General features: G+C 35.2%; 1 protein-coding gene and 1 long non-coding RNA gene across 4 annotated transcripts in view; one reads left to right on the top strand and one right to left on the bottom strand.

The window, feature by feature from the left end:
- LOC106073018 (uncharacterized) overlaps positions 1-26,074 on the top strand; it is a 324,705-nt gene that overhangs the window by 29,795 nt on the left and 268,836 nt on the right. The window lies entirely within an intron of this gene.
- On the bottom strand, positions 12,587-16,986 carry LOC129926835 (uncharacterized). The gene is made up of 4 exons (XR_008778589.1): positions 16,042-16,986; positions 14,729-14,854; positions 14,319-14,386; positions 12,587-13,956 (listed from the first exon to the last, which is right to left on the bottom strand). It is a non-coding gene; the product is annotated as an uncharacterized LOC129926835 (long non-coding RNA).

Genomic DNA, 26,074 nt, shown 5'->3' on the forward strand with positions numbered 1-26,074 from the left:
CTTAGAGGAAAATCTACTACTAATCTATCTACACATATAGGTCTATCAGACTGTTATTGAACATGTTATGTTTGTTTCTCTGCTATTACAATACTGTAGAATACCTCAGGCCTTTCTTTGCTTGGTAATAAAACTCAAGTCTTGATGGTTTTTGTTTTTAATATTTATCCCAACCTACTTATGAATTTCAGCTACACTATGAAATATTTATGATTTGATTGCCACCAGTGGGGCGTGTGTTCTGATTGTAGTCATGTCTCAAGTAGTTAGCGTGAACTGCGGTCAATGTCTTCATCATTGGACATAAGTAGTCGTAGGCTTTCTATAGTGTAAGAGCACAGACACGGCTTATAGCCTTCATACTTACAAATGCATTGCCTATATCCTATACACTTACATTTGCATCGCCTATATCCTATACACTTACAAATGCATCGCCTATATCCTATACACTTACATTTGCATCGCCTATATCCTATACACTTACAAATGCATCGCCTATATCCTATACACTTACATTTGCATCGCCTATATCCTATACACTTACAAATGCATCGCCTATATCCTATACACTTACAAATGCATCGCCTATATCCTATACACTTACAAATGCATCGCCTATATCCTATACACTTACAAATGCATCGCCTATATCCTATACACTTACAAATGCATCGCCTATATCCTATACACTTACAAATGCATCGCCTATATCCTATACACTTACAAATGCATCGCCTATATCCTATACACTTACAAATGCATCGCCTATATCCTATACACTTACAAATGCATCGCCTATATCCTATACACTTACAAATGCAAGGCTTATATCTTTGATAATTACAAATACATGGCATATATTATTGATACTTACAACTGCTTGGGTTATACAACTGCTTGGGTTATACAACTGCACACTATTCTAAAACAAGATCATCCAGGTATCAAAAACTCAAACGCTTCCCGACCAGATTCATTGGTTTCTAGATGATCCTGTGGTTAAAGTAAACTATGTCACAAAAGTCAATCAATTAAACATGAAAAATAAAAAGAAATTTTATAAAATTTATATGAAGTGTAATTGTATCAATTACTTTGGATCAGTCATTACATTTGTAGTAGATCTAAACAAACAATCTGTGCGATTAAAACTATTTTAACCATTTTTTGTTGTTTTACGCTATTTCATGCTTTTAGCTTTCTCACTACGCTATGATCCAATCACTTGTCTCACTGCGCTATGATCCAATCACTTGTCTCACTGCGCTATGATCCAATCACTTGTCTGGACTAGTTGGGAGGGGGGAGGGGGAAGAAAAGAAATCTGGGTGGATTTTACCGTCATTGTCAACACAATTAGGAAGATTTTATAGTTATAAATTGTTGTTTTTTTTTTTCAATTTAGAGCGGCGACCTATAAAAGGAACTAATTCAGCTTATACTACCACTTCAGTCAAGTACAATTTCTTTCCCTTGTTCGAGATACTAAACAAAATAATTAATTACCAATAGTTAACTAATTGGTATTTTTTTTATTGATTCTCTCTTGTGTTGTCAGGTAAAGGAAATAATTTTGCAGAATGTCTGCTTTATCCGAGATTGGGTGTCGGAGAAATACACTTTTTACCTTTTTACCAAACAAACAGGGTGAGGTGCTATAAGCTTTGTCAAAACAATGTCAAGAAAGAACCTAAAACACCGAGTTAAGACACAAGAGCAGACGACAACCTGTCAGTGAACATATAGTGCTATCTGATGTAAGAACTCAGTCAATGCTCAATGACTTGTTTCTATTTCTGATCTCTTTCTTTCAGTATTCCAATTTTCTTTCTTCTGTCTATCAATTGTCTACGTATCTTGTCTACGTATCTTGTCTACGTATCTTGTCTACGTATCTTTCATTTTCTGTTTTTCTCTTTTCTTTCCCCCCCCCCCAGTTCTATCTCTTCATCTCTCTCTCTCTCTCTCCTCTTTCTTTTACGCGCCGTCCTCTCTCTTTCTAATTCTCTTATTTTAACTCCCCTGTTTCCCGACACTCCACTGAACATTGCATCCTATTCTACCAAGTGGTTCCATCAAGTATCTCTGTAGTTTATTGATTGAATACACACACGATACAGCGATGTTCAACAATTATATCTATGTCATTAATCTTGGCAATTTGAGCAGCCAGTTGATTGCTCCTAATTCACTTAGCTCAGCTCTGAGTTCAATCTTGATCTAAAGATGCATCATATACATAGCAATAGTCTGCTCAATAGAAACAATCCAGTTTTTCCAATAAAAAAAACAACTTTTTCTCTCCACGGCCTTCTGAAACAATCTAGTTTATGTCATCGAATAACATCATTACACGTTTAAGCGGTCAGTTGAATTCAACCCACACTCAGTTACATAGAGGTATAGGATATAGAAGCGGTCAGTTGAATTCAACCCACACTCAGTTACATAGAGGTATAGGATATAGAAGCGGTCAGTTGAATTCAACCCACACTCAGTTACATAGAGGTATAGGATATAGAAGCGGTCAGTTGAATTCAACCCACACTCAGTTACATAGAGGTATAGGATATAGAAGCGGTCAGTTGAATTCAACCCACACTCAGTTACATAGAGGTATAGGATATAGAAGCGGTCAGTTGAATTCAACCCACACTCAGTTACATAGAGGTATAGGATATAGAAGCGGTCAGTTGAATTCAACCCACACTCAGTTACATAGAGGTATAGGATATAGAAGCGGTCAGTTACATAGAGGTAAAAGATACTTCGACATATGTTGAAAAGGTTTATAATAGTAAAGAATTGTGTAAATTATAAATATGTGTAAACACGTAAATTGATGCAATTAGGTCATGTAATAAGATCAAGTAATTTTATACGGTTGACATTAACACTACATAAAACAAGCAGCTATTGTTGATACTCAGTCGTTGGTGTGTAGTTCCAAACAGCTAGCACAGCTAAACCGATGTAGGCGGTCGTTGGTGTGTAGCTCCAAACAGCTAGCACAGCTAAACCGATGTAGGCGCTTTAATTTTTGCTTTGAATGTAGAACTTAAACTTAAGCAGCTTCTTGTAAGACAAAACTGACTCGAACTTAGATTTATAAATAGGCACAGAGTCGACTTGACAGTTATAAATAGGTACAGAGTCAACGTGAGAGTTATAAATTGGCACAGGGTCAACGTGACAGTTATAAATTGGCACAGAGTCAACGTGAGAGTTATAAATTGGCACAGGGTCAACGTGACAGTTATAAATAGGTACAGAGTCAACGTGAGAGTTATAAATTGGCACAGGGTCAACGTGACAGTTATAAATAGGTACAGAGTCAACGTGAGAGTTATAAATTGGCACAGGGTCAACGTGACAGTTATAAATAGGCACAGAGTCGACTTGACAGTTATAAATAGGTACAGAGTCAACTTGACAGTTATAAATTGGTACAGGGTCAACGTGACAGTTATAAATAGGCACAGAGTCAACATGACAGTTATAAATAGGCACAGAGTCAACGTGAGAGTTATAAATTGGTACAGGGTCAACGTGACAGTTATAAATAGGCACAGAGTCGACTTGACAGTTTTAAATAGGTACAGAGTAAAACGTGAGAGTTATAAATTGGTACAGGGTCAACGTGACAGTTATAAATAGGCACAGAGTCGACTTGACAGTTATAAATAGGCACAGAGTCAACTTGACAGTTATAAATAGGCACAGAGTCAACTTGACAGTTATAAATAGGCACAGAGTCAACTTGAGAGTTATAAATAGGCACATAGTCAACTTGAGCATTTTAAATAGACACAGAGTCAACGTGACAGTTGTAAATAGGCACAGAGTCAACTTGACAGTTATAAATAGGCACAGAGTCAACGTGACAGTTATAAATAGGCACAGAGTCAACTTGAGAGTTATAAATAGGCACATAGTCAACTTGAGCATTTTAAATAGACACAGAGTCAACGTGACAGTTGTAAATAGGCACAGAGTCAACTTGACAGTTATAAATAGGCACAGAGTCAACGAGACAGTAAGTGTATGTAGACAAACCAATGAAATGATACTTAAAATAAGATCTCACTAAAAATACACATCACGTCATTCTGTCTCTCGCTTGTTTTTTGTGTCCTCCCCCATAACTATTTCCCCTCACTATTGATTGTGAACTACGACAGAGTATTAGGCTTATATACAACCAACACCATCAGTCCCCCACCTTCCCCCGTGAACCTATTAGGCTTATATACAACCAACACCATCAGCCCCCCACCTTCCCCCGTGAACCTATTAGGCTTATATACAACCAAACCATCAGCCCCCCACCTTCCCCCGTGAACCTATTAGGCTTATATACAACCAACACCATCAGCCCCCCACCTTCCCCCGTGAACCTATTAGGCTTATATACAACCAACACCATCAGCCCCCCACCTTCCCCCGTGAACCTATTAGGCTTATATACAACCAACACCATCAGCCCCCCACCTTCCCCCGTGAACCTATTAGGCTTATATACAACCAACACCATCAGCCCCCCACCTTCCCCCGTGAACCTATTAGGCTTATATACAACCAAACCATCAGCCCCCCACCTTCCCCCGTGAACCTATTAGGCTTATATACAACCAAACCATCAGCCCCCCAACTTCCCCCGTGAACCTATTAGGCTTATATACAACCAAACCATCAGCCCCCCACCTTCCCCCGTGAACCTATTAGGCTTATATACAACCAACACCATCAGCCCCCCACCTTCCCCCGTGAACCTATTAGGCTTATATACAACCAAACCATCAGCCCCCCACCTTCCCCCGTGAACCTATTAGGCTTATATACAACCAACACCATCAGCCCCCCACCTTCCCCCGTGAACCTATTAGGCTTATATACAACCAAACCATCAGCCCCCCACCTTCCCCCGTGAACCTATTAGGCTTATATACAACCAAACCATCAGCCCCCCACCTTCCCCCGTGAACCTATTAGGCTTATATACAACCAAACCATCAGCCCCCCACCTTCCCCCGTGAACCTATTAGGCTTATATACAACCAAACCATCAGCCCCCCACCTTCCCCCGTGAACCTATTAGGCTTATATACAACCAAACCATCAGCCCCCCACCTTCCCCCGTGAACCTATTAGGCTTATATACAACCAAACCATCAGCCCCCCACCTTCCCCCGTGAACCTATTAGGCTTATATACAACCAAACCATCAGCCCCCCACCTTCCCCCGTGAACCTATTAGGCTTATATACAACCAAACCATCAGCCCCCCACCTTCCCCCGTGAACCTATTAGGCTTATATACAACCAAACCATCAGCCCCCCACCTTCCCCCGTGAACCTATTAGGCTTATATACAACCAAACCATCAGCCCCCCACCTTCCCCCGTGAACCTATTAGGCTTATATACAACCAAACCATCAGCCCCCCAACTTCCCCCGTGAACCTATTAGGCTTATATACAACCAACACCATCAGCCCCCCCACCTTTCCCTAGGATTACATCAGAAATATTTATATATACTCTAAAGCATATATAAACAGTTCCGTAGCAAAGTTTTTATAGTCCTACATATAATAATAATATAGAGAGAATATAGAATGATTAGTTGTAATCTTGTAATATACAGCAATCTAGTTACAAATGATATAACAAACTATTCATAAAATTATTTAAAAAATTAAAATATTGATTGTAAATAAGTGACTAGAAATAAAGTAATTTCACCTAGCTCTCTTGTAAGGCCAGAGAAAGTGAATAACTTTGGAACCGCTGTGACATGACGCCCACGCCTAGACTGCAAGTATTTCATCGTCCACTTTGAGTCAAGTGATCCGCCATCTTTATTTGATGGGAGAAGGTTCTGTTGGAACTTGCTAGTTTAGGTCCGTCGTGTAGTCCTCTCCCTTGATACACTCACTAGGGATCGTGGCAGATCCGTCGTGTAGTCCTCTCCCTTGATACACTCACTAGGGATCGTGGCAGATCCGTCGTGTAGTCCTCTCCCTTGATACACTCACTAGGGATCGTGGCAGATCCAGCCGTTACTCTCCAGATAATAAAAAGAACACGAGTCTTGAATTGCAAACACAGCAGTCACTTCACTATCAACATAACTTTTTTCTACACAGCAGTCACTTCACTATCAACATAACTTTTTTCTACACAGCAGTCACTTCACTATCAACATAACTTTTTTCTACACAGCAGTCACTTCACTATCAACATAACTTTTTTCTACACAGCAGTCATTTCACTATCAACATAACTTTTTTCTACACAGCAGTCATTTCACTATCAACATAACTTTTTTCTACACAGCAGTCATTTCACTATCAACATAACTTTTTTCTACACAGCAGTCACTTCACTATCAACATAACTTTTTTCTACACAGCAGTCATTTCACTATCAACATAACTTTTTTCTACACAGCAGTCATTTCACTATCAACATAACTTTTTTCTACACAGCAGTCACTTCACTATCAACATAACTTTTTTCTACACAGCAGTCATTTCACTATCAACATAACTTTTTTCTACACAGCAGTCATTTCACTATCAACATAACTTTTTTCTACACAGCAGTCACTTCACTATCAACATAACTTTTTTCTACACAGCAGTCATTTCACTATCAACATAACTTTTTTCTACACAGCAGTCATTTCACTATCAACATAACTTTTTTCTACACAGCAGTCACTTCACTATCAACATAACTTTTTTTTACACAGCAGTCATTTCACTATCAACATAACTTTTTTTTACACAGCAGTCACTTCACTATCAACATAACTTTTTTTTACACAGCAGTCACTTCACTATCAACATAACTTTTTTCTACACAGCAGTCATTTCACTATCAACATAACTTTTTTTACACAGCAGTCATTTCACTATCAACATAACGTTTTTTACACAGCAGTCACTTCACTATCAACATAACTTTTTCTACACAGCAGTCACTTCACTATCAACATAACTTTTTTCTACACAGCAGTCATTTTACTATCAACATAACGTTTTCTGCATAGCAGTCATTTCACTATCAACATAATTTTTTTGCACAGCAGTCACTTCACTATCAACATAACTTTGGTCTTCTTTGTGGTCAGGAGGCTCGGTGGCTGAGTGGTAAAGCGCTTGGCTTCCAAAATGGGGGTCCCAAGTTCGAATCCTGGTGAAGACTGTGATTTTTTTTATTTCGGGATGTTTTGGCGCTTATGAGTCCACCCAGCTCTATGGATAGCTGACATTAGATGTGGAAAAGTAAAGGTGATTGTCGTTGTGCTGGTCACATGACACTTAACCGTTACATCATCTGCCCTATTGTTCGCAGGTCTGGAAGGGTAACTACATGCTAATGGTATCATTTGTTTCGGGTAGACTACATATTATTATTATTATTATTGTTATATCTCATTACAGGTAGACTACACTTGTTACAGGTAAACTACAAAACTCGTTACAGGTAAAATACACAACTCGATACGGGTAGACTACACAACTTGTTACGAGATAAATAATGAACTGATGAACTAATCAAAATATTTTCATCGAAAACTCATGTTCTCTGTAATGAAATGAATTTGGATTGCCTGGTTATTGCCTTTGTTGTTTGGACCTTGTCAATTGACGATTTATTTGGCATTTCCTTTTTACACCTTTATCATGTCAACTGCGCATATGGCCGCAACCACACATTTCAACCAAATATTTCAATCACACATTTCAATCACACTTTTCAACCACACATACCAACCAAACTCGGTTCTGAGCAGTTACTTTATACAAAGTTTATATTAACTCATTCAGTCTGTAGACAAATAGTTCATCAATTAGTCGTAATTAATTACTTTTGTTACATATAGAAATTGTACCAAGCTTAGGGGAGTCTTGTGTAGAGAATAAGGTCGTTTGCTGAAAACAATAGCATATTAAACCTTCCAATTGTATAATTCCTTGAAGAACTCAATGGCTAGCACTTTATCATGGAGGCTCAAGACCTGAAGTTCGAATTCAGCAATTTTTGAAAAGACAGCACGGAGACCTTGTCACAGTAACACCCCCCCCCCTTTTCCATTCATTTTCCCCCTCCCATTCCTCCCCCCCCCCCAACACAAAAGTGATTGAACCATTAGCTCACTGAACATGCTTGAAAGTTGCGCTAAACAAAAACAATAAATGCAAAAAAAAAATAAATAATTGCAAATATATATTTGTAAAGACAATACCTCCTTGAAACAACTCATAGAGCGATTTTTTTTCTCTTAATAAATAATGAATGTTAGATTACAAAACAATAAAAAGAACCCTGATCAAGCGAATGTACAGATGTACTACACTTGATACTAGTCCAATCATGGAACTATACTAATGGAACACCAGCTTCGAGTTTTTTACAAAGCCAAAGAGAGTCGAAGTGCCGTCGCGCATCATTTTTGCGCATGGTGCAATGTGGAGAAATCCATGATGATGCCAAAGAAGAGATTTACTCCGTCAGTCCCTTGCAATGGGTGTAAAACTTTCGTACGCTCTATTTGATTAGATGTGTAAAAACTTCATCCATTTTCTGACTATCTGATATAATAGATACAATTTCCCTGAATAAGAGATCGTCACAAAAGTTATTTTTTTCGACCACCCTATAAAATGCCACATTTTTTCAAAAAAAATAGAATCTAAATTCCGAAAATACAATCTTTCAGTGTTTCTGTGTTTGGTTTATTTACACTAAATCTGGATGAAGACCTGTCTACCGTTCCTCTAAATGCGTATTTGTTACGATATACTAAATTGCACGAAATAAAAATAGGAGGCCTAATACAGTTTTGACACTCCAAGCTACGCATTTCTAATAGTTTTTTTAATTATTATTATCGAAAGGACTAGGCTATAGACATACACGTCTCGTGGGAAACAAAGAAAAAGTTCATCTCGGTAATATTGTAGCCTAAATAAAATGACCAAAAAAAAAAAAAAACTATAACCTAATCTAAAATGAAATAATAGATCTAGAGCTAGATTTTCTTGGACGAATGATACAAAATAAGTATAAATAATAAGTCATAGCCATATGAATCTGATAGATCTAAAACAAATAGCCTACTGATAGTCATTCATTAATTAATTATTACAATTACTTGACTACCAACTGGGTATTTTTATTGCCAAAATACAATGTATTTTATGTGCATTTATTAACAACAACAACCAAAAATTAAGCGTTCGACGCAACTAGATCTAATATTAATAATATAGATTCTGGTTCTAGATCCAGAAAGCTACTTCTCTAATTCAGTTTTCTAGTTTAATTCTAGTTAGATCTAGATGTCTAGACCAGTAGATCTAAATCTAGCCAGGGTTTTTGTTATGGAATAGATCTATAAACCTGCAGCCGCCTACTGATCACGATATGGCAGATACTATTGATGAGATACTCTCTCTACTTCTATATAATATAATATATATAGAAACTAGACATATGTTACCCGCGACCCGCGGGTCTTTATTTGCGCATTACTTTCGATATAGTCACTGAGAGTGTTTTGTAAACAATTAAACGAAATAATAATGTAATAAGTAGGCTAAAGCGAATGTGTCAATGTAAAAATAGCTAATAGGCTTAAATCCATTTTTTTTTTAAATTAAAACATTTGCTTTTGAATAATCTAGTGGATTGGATTTAGATGTATGTTAAACGTAGCTAATGATCCTTTCACGTTATTTCTCTTTCGCTACGAAAATAAAATTAGTTTTGCGAAAATGGTTTACCCAAAGTTGATACATTCTTATCTATTAAAAACGAAAAAAGCGATAGCTTTGTTAAATAAATGGGATTATAAAGTGAACAATTAAACGAAATAATTTTTAGTACGCGAGTCATGAATGAATATAGATCTAGGCCTATCTCAACTCCGCTTCGCAGCTTTCGTAGACGAATGTAGCTTTAGAAAACCAAATTTGAATGTTTATTTGATCAAAATATGAAATGAATGGACTTTAATTAATATGTTTATGTGTTAAAGTATAAGACTATATGTGCGAAGAGAAGTTTTATCATCTTAGTGTTGAATAGAGTTTTAGATCTAGGGATGGGATTATAAAGTAACAATAAAACGAAATAATTTTTAGTACGCGATTCATGAATGAATATAGATCTAGGCCTTTAACTCGGCTTCGCAGCTTTCGTAAACGAATGTAGCTTTAGAAAACCAAATTTGAATGTTTATTTGATCAATGGACTTTAATTAATATGTTTATGCGTTAAAGTATAAGACTATCTGTGCGAAGAGAAGTTTTATCATCTTAGAGTTGAATTAGAGTTTTAGATCTAGGGATGGGATTATAAAGTAAACAATTAAACGAATTAATATTTAGTACGTGATTCATTACGGTAGGCTATTGTCTAATGAAAGAATGTTCGTCAGGAAATCTGTAGTCACAGATATAAGGAACTAATTTATGTAAAAAATGCTTTCGAAACACAAAATCGAAGGTTAATTTTATTATATAATGAAATCAATGAATCTTCTTTTGTCTTTTCATGTGTTAAAGTAAAAAACTATCTGCGCAAAGTGTATTTCTTAAAATTAGATCTAGGTCTAAATCCTTTCTATCTTTTCTCATGTCAACATTGTAGACATGGCCTAGATCCATAAAATACTATAGCTGTAATAGAGTCGGACAACTTTTTTTTTTTTGAGGGTCTTACATTTGTTTTAGGGCTACAATACATTCACTAAGGTCTAAGTTGGTACCCAAGGAACATTCCTGCCTAGTTTTATCAAGATTGGTCAAGCGGTTTTGATGTCTATAAGTAACATACATACATACATACCCCTCACATTCTACTTTATAATATAGATTATAGATCTACATCTAGATCTAGTAGATCACAGTAAAACTTAATGTGTACTTCCGACTTTAGCTCAACAAGTCTACTCCAAAGTATACTAGTAAAGTCACAAAGTGTAAAGGATCATTATATATTCAAATAAAAAATTTATAGGCCTAAATGAATCGAATAATCAGTCACTAATTTGACTAATCTAAATTGTTATTTTTTAAATGGCAAGTGTTATTGATGACTTCTGACTTGTACACGAGTTGCAGAGATTCTAGCTTTTATTTTGATGACATGTTACGATATATCAATGATATTTAGATAAACGCAAGTACCTAGAGGAACAGAGAGAAGGACCATTTAATATAAGGCAAAGAAGTAAGGTGTTTATAATCCATCAAACTCACAGAGGACTTGTGTCGGCATTTCATGCATTTACAGAAGCTACAAACTATGCTACACAAATGATAGGCTTGTCTTTGATTCCTAAGACTTATGAGGAATGCTATGTTTCCAGAGGCTACTCAGCCCCAGCTGTGACCTACATATTATGCCACACTGAGCACAGGCATAACCATTGTCCACCTATGGTAGAATCAGTTGTTTTTTTTTTGCCATCTACCCTCGGCAATTAATTTTCATTGGTGTATACCACACCTTTGTAAGTGACCTCCAGCTGTCTCGTTCTGAAGCTGTATGCAACCAGGTGCTCTCTTATTCTATTTCAGTTAAAGTAAGTTGGCGCCTAAGCATTTCTCTGGTACCTCTTTATGTGCATATGACATGTTAGGCAAATAGGTTTAGCCTATCGGAATGCCATTTCGGAAAGTATAGGTGCTTAAAATGAAACTCCAAATATCTGGACTTCCAGTTACCAAGAAAATGAGCTTAGGTTTCAAAGAGACGACACTGGCACTTCAGCTAAGACGATCAGTAAAATTAATAGCAACTTTAATTGCAGTCCACCAAACAAGATAAAAAAAAAAAAACAAGTGTGGCTTCAATAGCATTGATGATATTTAGTTTACTTTTATCTCATTTACTAGTATTACTATTTCATTGACTATGGTTTTACTAGTTCCTGCAATTTGATGAAAAATAATAATTAAATTGTGTATAGTCTATATACAAATGTTTATAAGAGATCACAGCTTAGCTTAATTTACTTACTATTTTTAAACTATGATTTTGTGTTCTGACTCTACTCTAAATAAATTATATTTTATTTTAAGAATGCAAAGTTGGAAATTCTGTTCTGATGAAAAAAAATTATTAAACTAAAGTAGATGTTTATGGTTCTTTTGTATTTATTTTTAAATTATTTATTCATTAAAAATTAATTGCTCATTAACATTTACTTGAAGTAAAGATCAAAAACACAAATTCAATACATGATCAGCTCCCAATTCACGCAGATCACAGCCCATCACTTAAATGTATTTACTGTCAATTCTACAGACTATTCATTTCAAAATGTTGCTTTAAATTGTTATATGACACAATCAAAGTACTGGTACCTCAAATTGATGTAGGACTAAAGCAGCTGAAATAATGACAAATTTTCATTCACTAACTTGTACTGTCATTTATTATCAGACGTGTTAAAACTAATGACCTGAATATATAATTGATTAAGCAGGAGCATCAACAAATCTTGAACAATAATTGTCTACAGAAAAACTTTATTCTTATCCAAACAATATACATTTACAATGTATTTAAACAAGTTGATTTATACAAATCTGTATGGCCTAAAGATTATGGTGTATTTTGAGCATTGTGTGAATACCAAGTTACATTATTACATGAAAATAGTGTACTCATTTTTTAAATATTCTGGGTAAATAAAAATTAACAACTAATATGATACAATAAAATTGAAGCATTAGTCAAATAAAAAAAAATTCACTCAAGATCTATGTGAACTCTATGCTTGAAAAAAATCATTTTGAAATTAATTAAAAAAAAAATAAATTATGGTTCTTTAGTCAATGGAATGATAGCAGCAATTATTTAACAATTTCATGATTATCCATTAATCTCAATATACTTAGAACTGAAAAATAATTCATAAGGTTTAGATACAACCATTTGAAATAATGATTATAATTTTTTTCTTAATTTGCTTAATTCAAATCTAATATAAACAAGATTTCCTCTGTCAAGAAACTTATGAGGGAACAACATGCATATTCTTCTCAGTAAGTTTTGCAAAGGGAATTAAGAATATATGATGTTGCTTTTTTTTACCAACATTTTAAACCTTCGCACAAGGTTTTAGTCTTAAGGAGAATGCACCATATTTTATGTTTACTTTTGATAGATTCTTATTTTAATTTTAAAAAAGTAAAATTTCCCTTACATATCTTGCAATCTATGGGGCAGATGATATAAAGTTTATCAGTTTCTGTGCCCCATGGTTAGCGAGGGTGTCATGTACCCAGCACAACAACCAACCACCTTTTGAAAAAAAATCCCATTTCAGACGTCACAATCTATAGGGTCATTTGATTCTTTGGCCAGTGCATCATGTGGCCAGCACAACAACCAACCATCTTTACTTTCCAAAACGAAAGTCAGCTACCCATTAGAGTTAGGTGGACTCAGGGGCACCCAAAAATCTAAAAAAAAATTTAATCTGAGTCTTCACAGAGATTCAAACCCATGACTTAACCATTCAGCCATGGATCCCCAAACTGCCTTTACTTATTCCTTACTATTGCCATGTATCCCTAGCCTTTTGAATTCTGAAATTGAAAATCCCAGTCTTAATCGAACCCAGGAACCCTCAGTTCAGAAGCCAAGTGCTTTACCACTCATTCACTGCACTCCCTATTGTTTTAATGGGGCTCAGATTAATAGTTTTCAAGTACAATATCAAACAGATTTAAAGAAATGCTAAATCCAAACCTGTTGGCTGAATGACAGGATACACATAAATATGTATAGAGCTTACAGTATAATATATATATCTTAAATTAAAATTGGTCCAAGACTTTTATTTTGCAACATGATGGGATTTTCCTTTCTGGTGGTGCTATGCAGGAGTCCAAGAATCTCATCTTTTCTCATAACAGAAAGTTATCTAGTTATAAAAATAAATAAAAGGATTATAAAAAAATAAAAATATGTGTGACATATGTGTTGACCATGCTAAACGTATACATATGTTATTAAGTATAATTATATAATTTTGCCATTCTAAAAATAGTCTGTACCTAAAAGGAGCTACTGCGTTAATGTGTAGACATGGCCCTGACCTTAATAGTTATGGATTATTACTAAAGGTGAAGGCAGATATTCAGTTAATTTGATGGACATTGCACTCATCTAATAGCAACTGTAACATATATTATGATTTACATTTTCATGGAAAACTAGTTTTTCAAAAATACAAGTACTTCAGCTTATGAGAAAAGTGCATAGGGAAAAATTGCAATGCCTTACCTTTAGAGGTGCAACCAATCATTGACTTGTCAGGAATGCATACCTTTTTCTTCCATTTCCAAACATAACTGTAATTATACAATTAGGCATATTGGCTAATTTCTTTTGAAAACATTAAAATTAAAAAATAATATTAAATTGAATACATTGTTGTATCAAACATACAAATTATCAGACATAACTTTGCCTAATTTCATCTAACAGTTTATTGTAAAGGAATGGCCTGCACAACAGCCAAGTTATATTAGGCATTCTTGAAAGATGAATTTGCTTAAGAGTGTTATAAAAAAAAAACTAGAGAAAAATGTTAAATTCCATCCCAGATATTTGGATGTTGCTTGACCATGAAAATCACACTTCATAAAATATCTTTTAGATAACTAAAATAAAAATTGTATAGTAGTACTTACAATAAATATTGAATGGATGCCAATATTATTAATGTCTGCCCAGAGAGTAGAAATAGTATAAGTATGATCCTTGAGCCATTCGGGTACATCATCAGAACTGGTTGGCATGGTTCTACTTGTTAATAACTGAAACATTACAAACATTTTTTAAAATTTATCACAGACTAGAAAAGAAATGTTGCGAGGAAAAATACCAATGGTTAGAATACACCTGATGATACTTTTGTAGCCTTAAAATGCACCAAAACTTCATTCATTAAATCTGATAAGAAACATATATGTATCACACAAGTCAAAGTTGATCAGAGTGTCATAGCAAATAATTAACTAGATATGTGAGTTTTATATTAAAGTCCTAAATTTCAGGGGATAGATCCATAATTGACACCACATCATTTATTATTTCATGAACTCATGGGTCTGGGCATGGCATGGAATGGAAACTATTATTTAATGTATGGGGTGTAGGCGAGGCATGGATTATAAATTGTCTTGTATAGATTAGATTGGGTAAAACTTCGAAGGTAACTTTTACTGATAGATCTGGATCAATTATAAATTTATGGGATCTAGGCCTGCATAAATTTTATCTTTTATTTATATATTTTATGTACATATATAACTAGTCTAGAATCTATAATTATATCTTAATAATATTTTGTTGTAGATGTCATATAATATCTAAAATATTAAGTATAGATCAGTAGATTTAGAATTTTAGCTAGTAAATATTTTTATATTCCAAATCTAAACTGCATCTCTATATATTGTATATCTATCTAGAATTTAGATCTGTAGATTTAGTACTTTAGCTAGTAAAATACTTTTATATTCTAAATCTAAACTGGATCTAGATCTAATTATTCTAGAAGCTTAGATCTAGAAGACTAGTTGTCAAGATTTGACGACACTATGGCTAAGGCTAATGCACTAGCTAAGTAGGCCTACTAGATAGATCAAGAGACAGAGTACTAATAGACACTTGCCTCGTTGGGCCTCTCAAATCAGATACAGACTTTAGAGACAATTTAGGAAGGTGAATTTCAATCCAATTCCAACATCTACAAACTACAGGTTAGAGTCTAGCTAGAGATGCTAGATCTAGTCTAGAAGGCTGATCAATTAAAAATAAAATCAATCATTTCTAAAGTTTGTAAAATTATATTTTATAGATCTAATCTATCTATTTATAATATAGAAATCTATGTCTACTATAATATTTTAATATTTAAAATGATATGGCTGATGATATTAATTATTTTAATTGAGACATTGACATACAAAGTAACAAAATAATTAGATCTTATACTAACTCATAGCTTATACTGTATTGTATTAAACCTTCGAGTTTACGTTCCACTATCTTGACTTGACTACATTGACTAAAAAGGGCACTATCACGGTGACTATGATTATTTATAGATCTAGAATACTAGTCTAGATTATTATCTATGATGATGATGATTATCAACTGGTAGATCTATAAGTATAATCAGTATAGACTATAATCACTGCATTCGTTTCATTCACTGTCTGTATCAATAATAGCGTGATGTGAAAGTGAAGTCTAGATTTAGATCTAGATTAGATAGAATTGATACATTATAAATCTACTTTCTACTATAAAAAAGTATTATTATTATACTATAGATCTACAATCTACATCTACTAATATTAGTACAGGTACTAGCTAGATCAACAGGCAATACAGCTATAGCCTATAGACTGTATAGATGATCGATAGATCTAGACGTAGACTAGATCTATAAACATTCATATTGATCTCATGTATGGTTTAGATCTAGAGAAAATAGAGTAAAAATCATGACTTTATTAGATCTATTGAGTTATTTTTTTAAAAAAAATATCTTTAAATAGATCTAGAACCATAGTCTAAGACTGGGTGTTGTAGATCTATATTATTCTAGATATAAGAGATCTATAGATAAGTTCGGTTTTTAAAAAATGCGCATTCGAAATTTAAAATACCCAGATTTAAGTATTAATATACCCATATTGGTAGGTCCGCGTTAATCATTTATTAGATCTATTAAAGCATGTCTATATAAAAGATATTATTATTTAAAAATATATTATTATATAAAAGATATAGTTGTGAATATTTACTAAAAAAAATTAAAATAATGAATTTTTTTACTTTTGCCAATTAACACTCTGGCTGGCAAAAAGGATGACTCCTCAATACTGTGAAAAGACAATAACTGCATGAGTTGGTTTGGAATTGTATTTTGTAAGACTAACTTAAAAAAAAATATCCTTCAAGAGAATAAACGAAAAAAGGTTTGTCAGAGAAAAGCTGGCTTGACTACGCAAATAATGGACCAGCCTCTCTCTCTTGATATCTTGTTAAGAACATTGGTGACCGGGAAAAGTGGAGGATTTGGTTACGCGGGACAGATGATAATGATTTCATGTACATAAAAAAAATCCAGATTTTGTGTAAAATACCCAAATGTGAAAGTACTGAAAACAGCTATTTTAATGGGGTGGCCTTAAAAAAATAACTTTTGTGACGATCCCTTATTCAGGAAAATTTTATAAATCACAAAACATTGTGAGAAAATGGATGAAGTTTTTAGAGATCTAATAAAATAAAGCGTAGGAAAGTTTTACTCTCATTGAAGGTCAGTCCAAGTGACTGGAGGAGTAAATTTCTTCTTTTGCATCCTCCTGAATTTCTCCATATTGCACCTTGCGCGAAAAAAGATGCGCGACGGCACTCCCCTAGTAAAAACTAGGAGCTGTTGTTCCATTAGTATAGTTCCATGGTCCAATGATAGGCCTTTAGATCTAGACTTAGAAGACGATGCGCAAAATTTTCCTGAACATGAATTTATTAAACGCAATAATGCCATACATTCGGAAATTCTCGAATGCAATAGTCCTTTCAAGAACGCGATTGTCCTTTCAAAACCAATGTTGGATCTAGACCTAGATCTAGTTCTGTGGCCAAATTTAAATTAGTTTATTTTAAACTTTTAAAAATTATAACGGTCAAACTAGAATTTTCTTAGTTTGGTCAACGACCTAGTAATTCTTTGCTCAAAGATATACATCAACTATTTAATTTCTAGGAAAATCGTTAGAGCCGGTTTTTGAGATCAGCGTCCACCCATCCTCCGTCCACCCATCCTCCATCCACCCACCCTCCATGAAGTTCTGACTTGAGAAGAGATATTGCACACCACTTGCCCACAGTTAGTCTAGATCTGTGCACAATTAATGCCATAAATGTTTCAGATAAGTGTTGTTATGTCACTCAAATTTTGAACTAATTGTTGCTATGTCACTCAATACATCCTTGGTGGAACTAATTGTTGCTATGTCACTCAATACATCCTTGGTGGAACTAATTGTTGCTATGTCACTCAATACTAGCCTCGTTTGAACTAATTTTACTATGTCACTCAATACAAGCCTCGTTTGAAAAAAGTAGTTTACAATTCCTCTTAACAGCTTGCAAACTCTTCATGGGCAAAATCCTGGAATCTGCCAAGACACTGATCTCGAAAGCGGCTCTAACGTTTTTCCTAGAAATTTGACAATTAATGTATATCTTTGGGAAAAGAATTACTAGCTAATTGGTTACAAAGGGAAAACTCTGGTTTTACCATCATAATTTTTCAAAATGTAATAATATTTTTAAATTAGATTTTATCTTGAGGTCTAGACATTCTTTATCTTGACTACACGTATGAACTCTCTTTATATTCCGAATGTCTGATTTCTAAATCTTTCCAAATGGAGTTTCAGTCTTCTCTCTTTTGAAACGTCTTATATTTGTCTGTGTTTCCTGACTTCCTTTTGTCTGTTTCCTGACTTCCTTTTGTCTGTGTTTTCTGACTTCCTATCTTCTGTTGTCATATGTGTCATCTGACAACTTGTATGTGTGTGTGTGTTTAGATTTTCTGAATGTTCAGTGAAATGGATGTCCCTCTGTTTATCCATCCTTTTATCTCAGCCGTGTTTTATGAAGCATGAACAATGTGTGTGTCGCCTGCTGGTGTCTAGTTTGAAACTAGTTTGAAGTGTTGATCAAACGAATGTGGATATATTATAAGAAAATGACATAACATCACGTGTTGATCTGGAATACATGTTTACAGAAAGTGTGCTAAAATAACTGTTTTTCCTTCAAAACAAGTAGAATTAGAGTTTGACTACGAGTGTTCACCTCAGTATTATAGTGTAACAAGAATAACACAAACAAAATTACGTATGTATGGAGAGCTCCCATCTCATATATTGGTCTAGTCATATGAATGCTCCAACATGAAAATGAGAAGGAGGAAGAAGAAGAAGATCTAATAAGTTCAAAGGTATTTCCCTTTGGTTTATTAGACAAAAAGTAGCCGTTGAACCACAACTTTGCAAGATCTAAATTATGATGATATCGGAGTTTTCAATTTAGTTGTTGCGATCTAAATGGGACAGACAGACTACACAAAACTAATAGAAGGGTTTTCCCCTTCCGTGAGCCGCTAAAAATGTGTTAGACTACTTCATGAACTGTTTCATTGGAGTCAGTCGAAAAGAGAGAGAGAGAGAGAGAGTTATAGATACAGTACTAAAGATACACACAGAGAGAGAGAGAGAGAGAGAGAGAGTTATAGATACAGTACTAAAGATACACACACAGAGAGAGAGAGAGAGAGTTATAGATACAGTACTAAAGATACACAGAGAGAGAGAGAGAGAGAGAGAGAGTTATAGATACAGTACTAAAGATACAGAGAGAGAGAGAGAGAGAGTTATAGATACAGTACTAAAGATACACAGAGAGAGAGAGAGAGAGAGAGAGAGAGAGTTATAGATACAGTACTAAAGATACACACAGAGAGAGAGAGAGAGAGAGAGAGAGAGTTATAGATACAGTACTAAAGATACACACAGAGAGAGAGAGAGAGAGAGAGAGAGAGAGAGAGATACAGTACTAAAGATACACAGAGAGAGAGAGAGAGAGAGAGAGAGAGAGTTATAGATACAGTACTAAAGATACAGAGAGAGAGAGAGAGAGAGAGTTATAGATACAGTACTAAAGATACACAGAGAGAGAGAGAGAGAGAGAGAGAGTTATAGATACAGTACTAAAGATACACAGAGAGAGAGAGAGAGTTATAGATACAGTACTAAAGATACAGAGAGAGAGAGAGAGTTATAGATACAGTACTAAAGATACACAGAGAGAGAGAGAGAGAGAGTTATAGATACAGTACTAAAGATACACAGAGAGAGAGAGAGAGAAGTACTAAAGATACAGAGAGAGAGAGAGAGAGAGAGTTATAGATACAGTACTAAAGATACACAGAGAGAGAGAGAGAGAGAAGTACTAAAGATACACAAAGAGAGAGAGAGAGAAGTACTAAAGATACACAGAGAGAGAGAGAGAGAGAAGTACTAAAGATACACAAAGAGAGAGAGAGAGAAGTACTAAAAATACACAGAGAGAGAGAGAGAAGTACTAAAGATACACAGAGAGAGAGAGAGAAAGAGAGTTATAGATACAGTACTAAAGATACAGAGAGAGAGAGAGAGAGAGAGAAGTACTAAAGATACAGAGAGAGAGAGAGAGAGAGTTATAGATACAGTACTAAAGATACACAGAGAGAGAGAGAGAGAGAGAAGTACTAAAGATACAGAGAGAGAGAGAGAGAGAAGTACTAAAGATACACAGAGAGAGAGAGAGAGAGAGAGTTATAGATACAGTACTAAAGATACACAGAGACAGAGAGAGAGAGAGAGTTATAGATACAGTACTAAAGATACAGAGAGAGAGAGAGAGAGTTATAGATACAGTACTAAAGATACAGAGAGAGAGAGAGAGAGTTATAGATACAGTACTAAAGATACAGAGAGAGAGAGAGAGAGAAGTACTAAAGATACACACAGAGAGAGAGAGAGAGAGTTATAGATACAGTACTAAAGATACACAGAGAGAGAGAGAGAAGTACTAAAGATACACACAGAGAGAGAGAGAAGTACTAAAGATACAGAGAGAGAGAGAGAGTTATAGATACAGTACTAAAGATATACAGAGAGAGAGAGAGAGAGAGAGTTATAGATACAGTACTAAAGATACAGAGAGAGAGAGAGAGAGAGTTATAGATACAGTACTAAAGATACAGAGAGAGAGAGAGAGAGAGAGAGAAGTACTAAAGATACAGAGAGAGAGAGAGAAGTACTAAAGATACAGAGAGAGAGAGAGAGTTATAGATACAGTACTAAAGATATACAGAGAGAGAGAGAGAGAGTTATAGATACAGTACTAAAGATACAGAGAGAGAGAGAGAGAAGTACTAAAGATACACAGAGAGAGAGAGTTATAGATACAGTACTAAAGATACAGAGAGAGAGAGAGAGAGAAGTACTAAAGATACACACAGAGAGAGAGAGAGAGAAGTACTAAAGATACACAGAGAGAGAGAGAGAGAGAGAGAGAGAGTTATAGATACAGTACTAAAGATACACAGAGAGAGAGAGAGAGAGAAGTACTAAAGATACACAGAGAGAGAGAGAGAAGTACTAAAGATACACAGAGAGAGAGAGAGAGTTATAGATACAGTACTAAAGATACACAGAGAGAGAGAGAGAGAGAGTTATAGATACAGTACTAAAGATACAGAGAGAGAGAGAGAGAGTTATAGATACAGTACTAAAGATACAGAGAGAGAGAGAGAGAGAGTTATAGATACAGTACTAAAGATAAACAGAGAGAGAGAGAGAGAGAGAGAGTTATAGATACAGTAGTAAAGATACAGAGAGAGAGAGAGAAGTACTAAAGATACACAGAGAGAGAGAGAGAGAGAGGTATAGATACAGTACTAAAGATACACAGAGAGAGAGAGAGAAGTACTAAAGATACACAGAGAGAGAGAGAGAAGTACTAAAGATACAGAGAGAGAGAGAGAGTTATAGATACAGTACTAAAGATATACAGAGAGAGAGAGAGAGAGAGAGTTATAGATACAGTACTAAAGATACAGAGAGAGAGAGAGAGAGAGAAGTACTAAAGATACAGAGAGAGAGAGAGAAGTACTAAAGATACAGAGAGAGAGAGAGAGTTATAGATACAGTACTAAAGATATACAGAGAGAGAGAGAGAGAGAGTTATAGATACAGTACTAAAGATACACAGAGAGAGAGAGAGTTATAGATACAGTACTAAAGATACAGAGAGAGAGAGAGAGTTATAGATACAGTACTAAAGATACACAGAGAGAGAGAGTTATAGATACAGTACTAAAGATACACAGAGAGAGAGAGAGAGTTATAGATACAGTACTAAAGATACAGAGAGAGAGAGAGAAGTACTAAAGATACAGAGAGAGAGAGAGAGAGAGTTATAGATACAGTACTAAAGATACAGAGAGAGAGAGAGAGAGTTATAGATACAGTACTAAAGATACACAGAGAGAGAGAGAGAAGTACTAAAGATACAGAGAGAGAGAGAAGTACTAAAGATACACAGAGAGAGAGAGAGAGAGAGAGTTATAGATACAGTACTAAAGATACACAGAGAGAGAGAGAGAAAGAAGTACTAAAGATACAGAGAGAGAGAGAGAAGTACTAAAGATACAGAGAGAAAGAGAGAGAGAGAGTTATAGATACAGTACTAAAGATACACAGAGACAGAGAGAGAGAGAGAGTTATAGATACAGTACTAAAGATACAGAGAGAGAGAGAGAGAGTTATAGATACAGTACTAAAGATACAGAGAGAGAGAGAGAGAGTTATAGATACAGTACTAAAGATACAGAGAGAGAGAGAGAGAGAAGTACTAAAGATACACACAGAGAGAGAGAGAGAGTTATAGATACAGTACTAAAGATACAGAGAGAGAGAGAGAGAGTTATAGATACAGTACTAAAGATACAGAGAGAGAGAGAGAGTTATAGATACAGTACTAAAGATACAGAGAGAGAGAGAGAGAGTTATAGATACAGTACTAAAGATACAGAGAGAGAGAGAGAGAGAAGTACTAAAGATACACACAGAGAGAGAGAGAGAGTTATAGATACAGTACTAAAGATACACAGAGAGAGAGAGAGAAGTACTAAAGATACACACAGAGAGAGAGAGAAGTACTAAAGATACAGAGAGAGAGAGAGAGTTATAGATACAGTACTAAAGATATACAGAGAGAGAGAGAGAGAGAGTTATAGATACAGTACTAAAGATACAGAGAGAGAGAGAGAGAGAGTTATAGATACAGTACTAAAGATACAGAGAGAGAGAGAGAGAGAGAAGTACTAAAGATACAGAGAGAGAGAGAGAGAAGTACTAAAGATACAGAGAGAGAGAGAGAGTTATAGATACAGTACTAAAGATATACAGAGAGAGAGAGAGAGAGTTATAGATACAGTACTAAAGATACAGAGAGAGAGAGAGAGAGAAGTACTAAAGATACACAGAGAGAGAGAGTTATAGATACAGTACTAAAGATACAGAGAGAGAGAGAGAGAGAGAAGTACTAAAGATACACACAGAGAGAGAGAGAGAGAAGTACTAAAGATACACAGAGAGAGAGAGAGAGAGAGAGAGAGAGAGAGTTATAGATACAGTACTAAAGATACACAGAGAGAGAGAGAGAGAGAAGTACTAAAGATACACAGAGAGAGAGAGAGAAGTACTAAAGATACACAGAGAGAGAGAGAGAGTTATAGATACAGTACTAAAGATACACAGAGAGAGAGAGAGAGAGTTATAGATACAGTACTAAAGATACAGAGAGAGAGAGAGAGAGTTATAGATACAGTACTAAAGATACAGAGAGAGAGAGAGAGAGTTATAGATACAGTACTAAAGATAAACAGAGAGAGAGAGAGAGAGAGAGTTATAGATACAGTAGTAAAGATACAGAGAGAGAGAGAGAAGTACTAAAGATACACAGAGAGAGAGAGAGAGAGAGGTATAGATACAGTACTAAAGATACACAGAGAGAGAGAGAGAAGTACTAAAGATACACAGAGAGAGAGAGAGAAGTACTAAAGATACAGAGAGAGAGAGAGAGTTATAGATACAGTACTAAAGATATACAGAGAGAGAGAGAGAGAGAGAGTTATAGATACAGTACTAAAGATACAGAGAGAGAGAGAGAGAGAGAGTTATAGATACAGTACTAAAGATACAGAGAGAGAGAGAGAGAAGTACTAAAGATACAGAGAGAGAGAGAGAAGTACTAAAGATACAGAGAGAGAGAGAGTTATAGATACAGTACTAAAGATATACAGAGAGAGAGAGAGAGAGTTATAGATACAGTACTAAAGATACACAGAGAGAGAGAGAGTTATAGATACAGTACTAAAGATACAGAGAGAGAGAGAGAGTTATAGATACAGTACTAAAGATACACAGAGAGAGAGAGTTATAGATACAGTACTAAAGATACACAGAGAGAGAGAGAGAGTTATAGATACAGTACTAAAGATACAGAGAGAGAGAGAGAAGTACTAAAGATACAGAGAGAGAGAGAGAGAGTTATAGATACAGTACTAAAGATACAGAGAGAGAGAGAGAGAAGTACTAAAGATACAGAGAGAGAGAGAAGTACTAAAGATACACAGAGAGAGAGAGAGAGAGAGAGTTATAGATACAGTACTAAAGATACACAGAGAGAGAGAGAGAGTTATAGATACAGTACTAAAGATACACAGAGAGAGAGAGAAGTACTAAAGATACACAGAGAGAGAGAGAGAAGTACTAAAGATACACAGAGAGAGAGAGAGAGAGAAGTACTAAAGATACACAGAGAGAGAGAGAGAAGTACTAAAGATACACACAGAGAGAGAGAGAAGTACTAAAGATACACAGAGAGAGAGAGAGAGAAGTACTAAAGATACACAGAGAGAGAGAAGTACTAAAGATACACAGAGAGAGAGAGAAGTACTAAAGATACAGAGAGAGAGAAGTACTAAAGATACACAGAGAGAGAGAAGTACTAAAGATACACAGAGAGAGAGAGAGAGAGAAGTACTAAAGATACACAGAGAGAGAAGTACTAAAGATACACAGAGAGAGAGAGAAGTACTAAAGATACACACAGAGAGAGATAAGTACTAAAGATACACAGAGAGAGAGAGAGAGAAGTACTAAAGATACACAGAGAGAGAGAGAGAAGTACTAAAGATACAGAGAGAGAGAGAAGTACTAAAGATAGAGAGAGAGAGAAGTACTAAAGATACACAGAGAGAGAGAGAAGTACTAAAGATACAGAGAGAGAGAGAGAAGTACTAAAGATAGAGAGAGAGAGAGAGAGAGAGAAGTACTAAAGATACACAGAGAGAGAGAGAGAAGTACTAAAGATACAGAGAGAGAGAGAGAGAAGAACTAAAGATACAGAGAGATAGAGTTATAGATACAGTACTAAAGATACAGAGAGAGAGAGAAGTACTAAAGATACATAGAGAGAGAGAGAGAGAGAGTTATAGATACAGTACTAAAGATACAGAGAGAGAGAGAGAGAGAAGTACTAAAGATACAGAGAGAGAGAGAGAGAGAAGTACTAAAGATACAGAGAAAGAGAGAGAGTTATAGATACAGTACTAAAGATACAGAGAGAGAGAGAGAGAAGTACTAAAGATACACAGAGAGAGAGAGAGTTATAGATACAGTACTAAAGATACACAGAGAGAGAGAGAGAGAAGTACTAAAGATACAGAGAGAGAGAGAGAAGTACTAAAGATACACAGAGAGAGAGAGAGAGAAGTACTAAAGATACACAGAGAGAGAGAGAGAGAAGTACTAAAGATACAGAGAGAGAGAGAGAAGTACTAAAGATACAGAGAGAGAGAGAGAGAAGGCAACCTATTTCCCTTTCTTTTCTCTCTCATTCTATATTTATTTCTGTATCTCTAAATTTCTATTCTCTGTTTCTTTCAACCGGAACAGAAAAAGTGAGACCGAGACCAAGCGTAACAAAAGGCCTGAACACTGACCTTCAAAGTCATAACCTATGGACAGTTTAGACCAATAGTTCTTTGCCACGTCATACGTCTGCGATTTGAAAAGAGTTTTTATTGGTTTGTAGCTGTCCCCTTCCCTCCCGTTAAATCATTAAATAGAGACAATTTGATATAAACTTTTGACAAATTATGAGTGAGTGTGAATATACATTTTGTTGTTTTATAGTTATAATGTTTTGTTTGGTGTAATGCACAATTTGTAAGACAAATTTCCTTACAGACAATAAAGATTATTATCATTATTATTATTATTATTATTATGTTAGAAATGAACGAGTAGTCATTCTCTGGCGCTGCCAGGGTCGAGTTTCGCTAAAGAGAAACAAAATTCATCGTAGTCCCTTTAACAGTTTCCACTGAGGAA

The sequence above is a fragment of the Biomphalaria glabrata genome, chromosome 6, assembly GCF_947242115.1.
Source record: "Biomphalaria glabrata chromosome 6, xgBioGlab47.1, whole genome shotgun sequence".
Classification (NCBI taxonomy): Eukaryota; Metazoa; Mollusca; class Gastropoda; family Planorbidae; genus Biomphalaria; species Biomphalaria glabrata.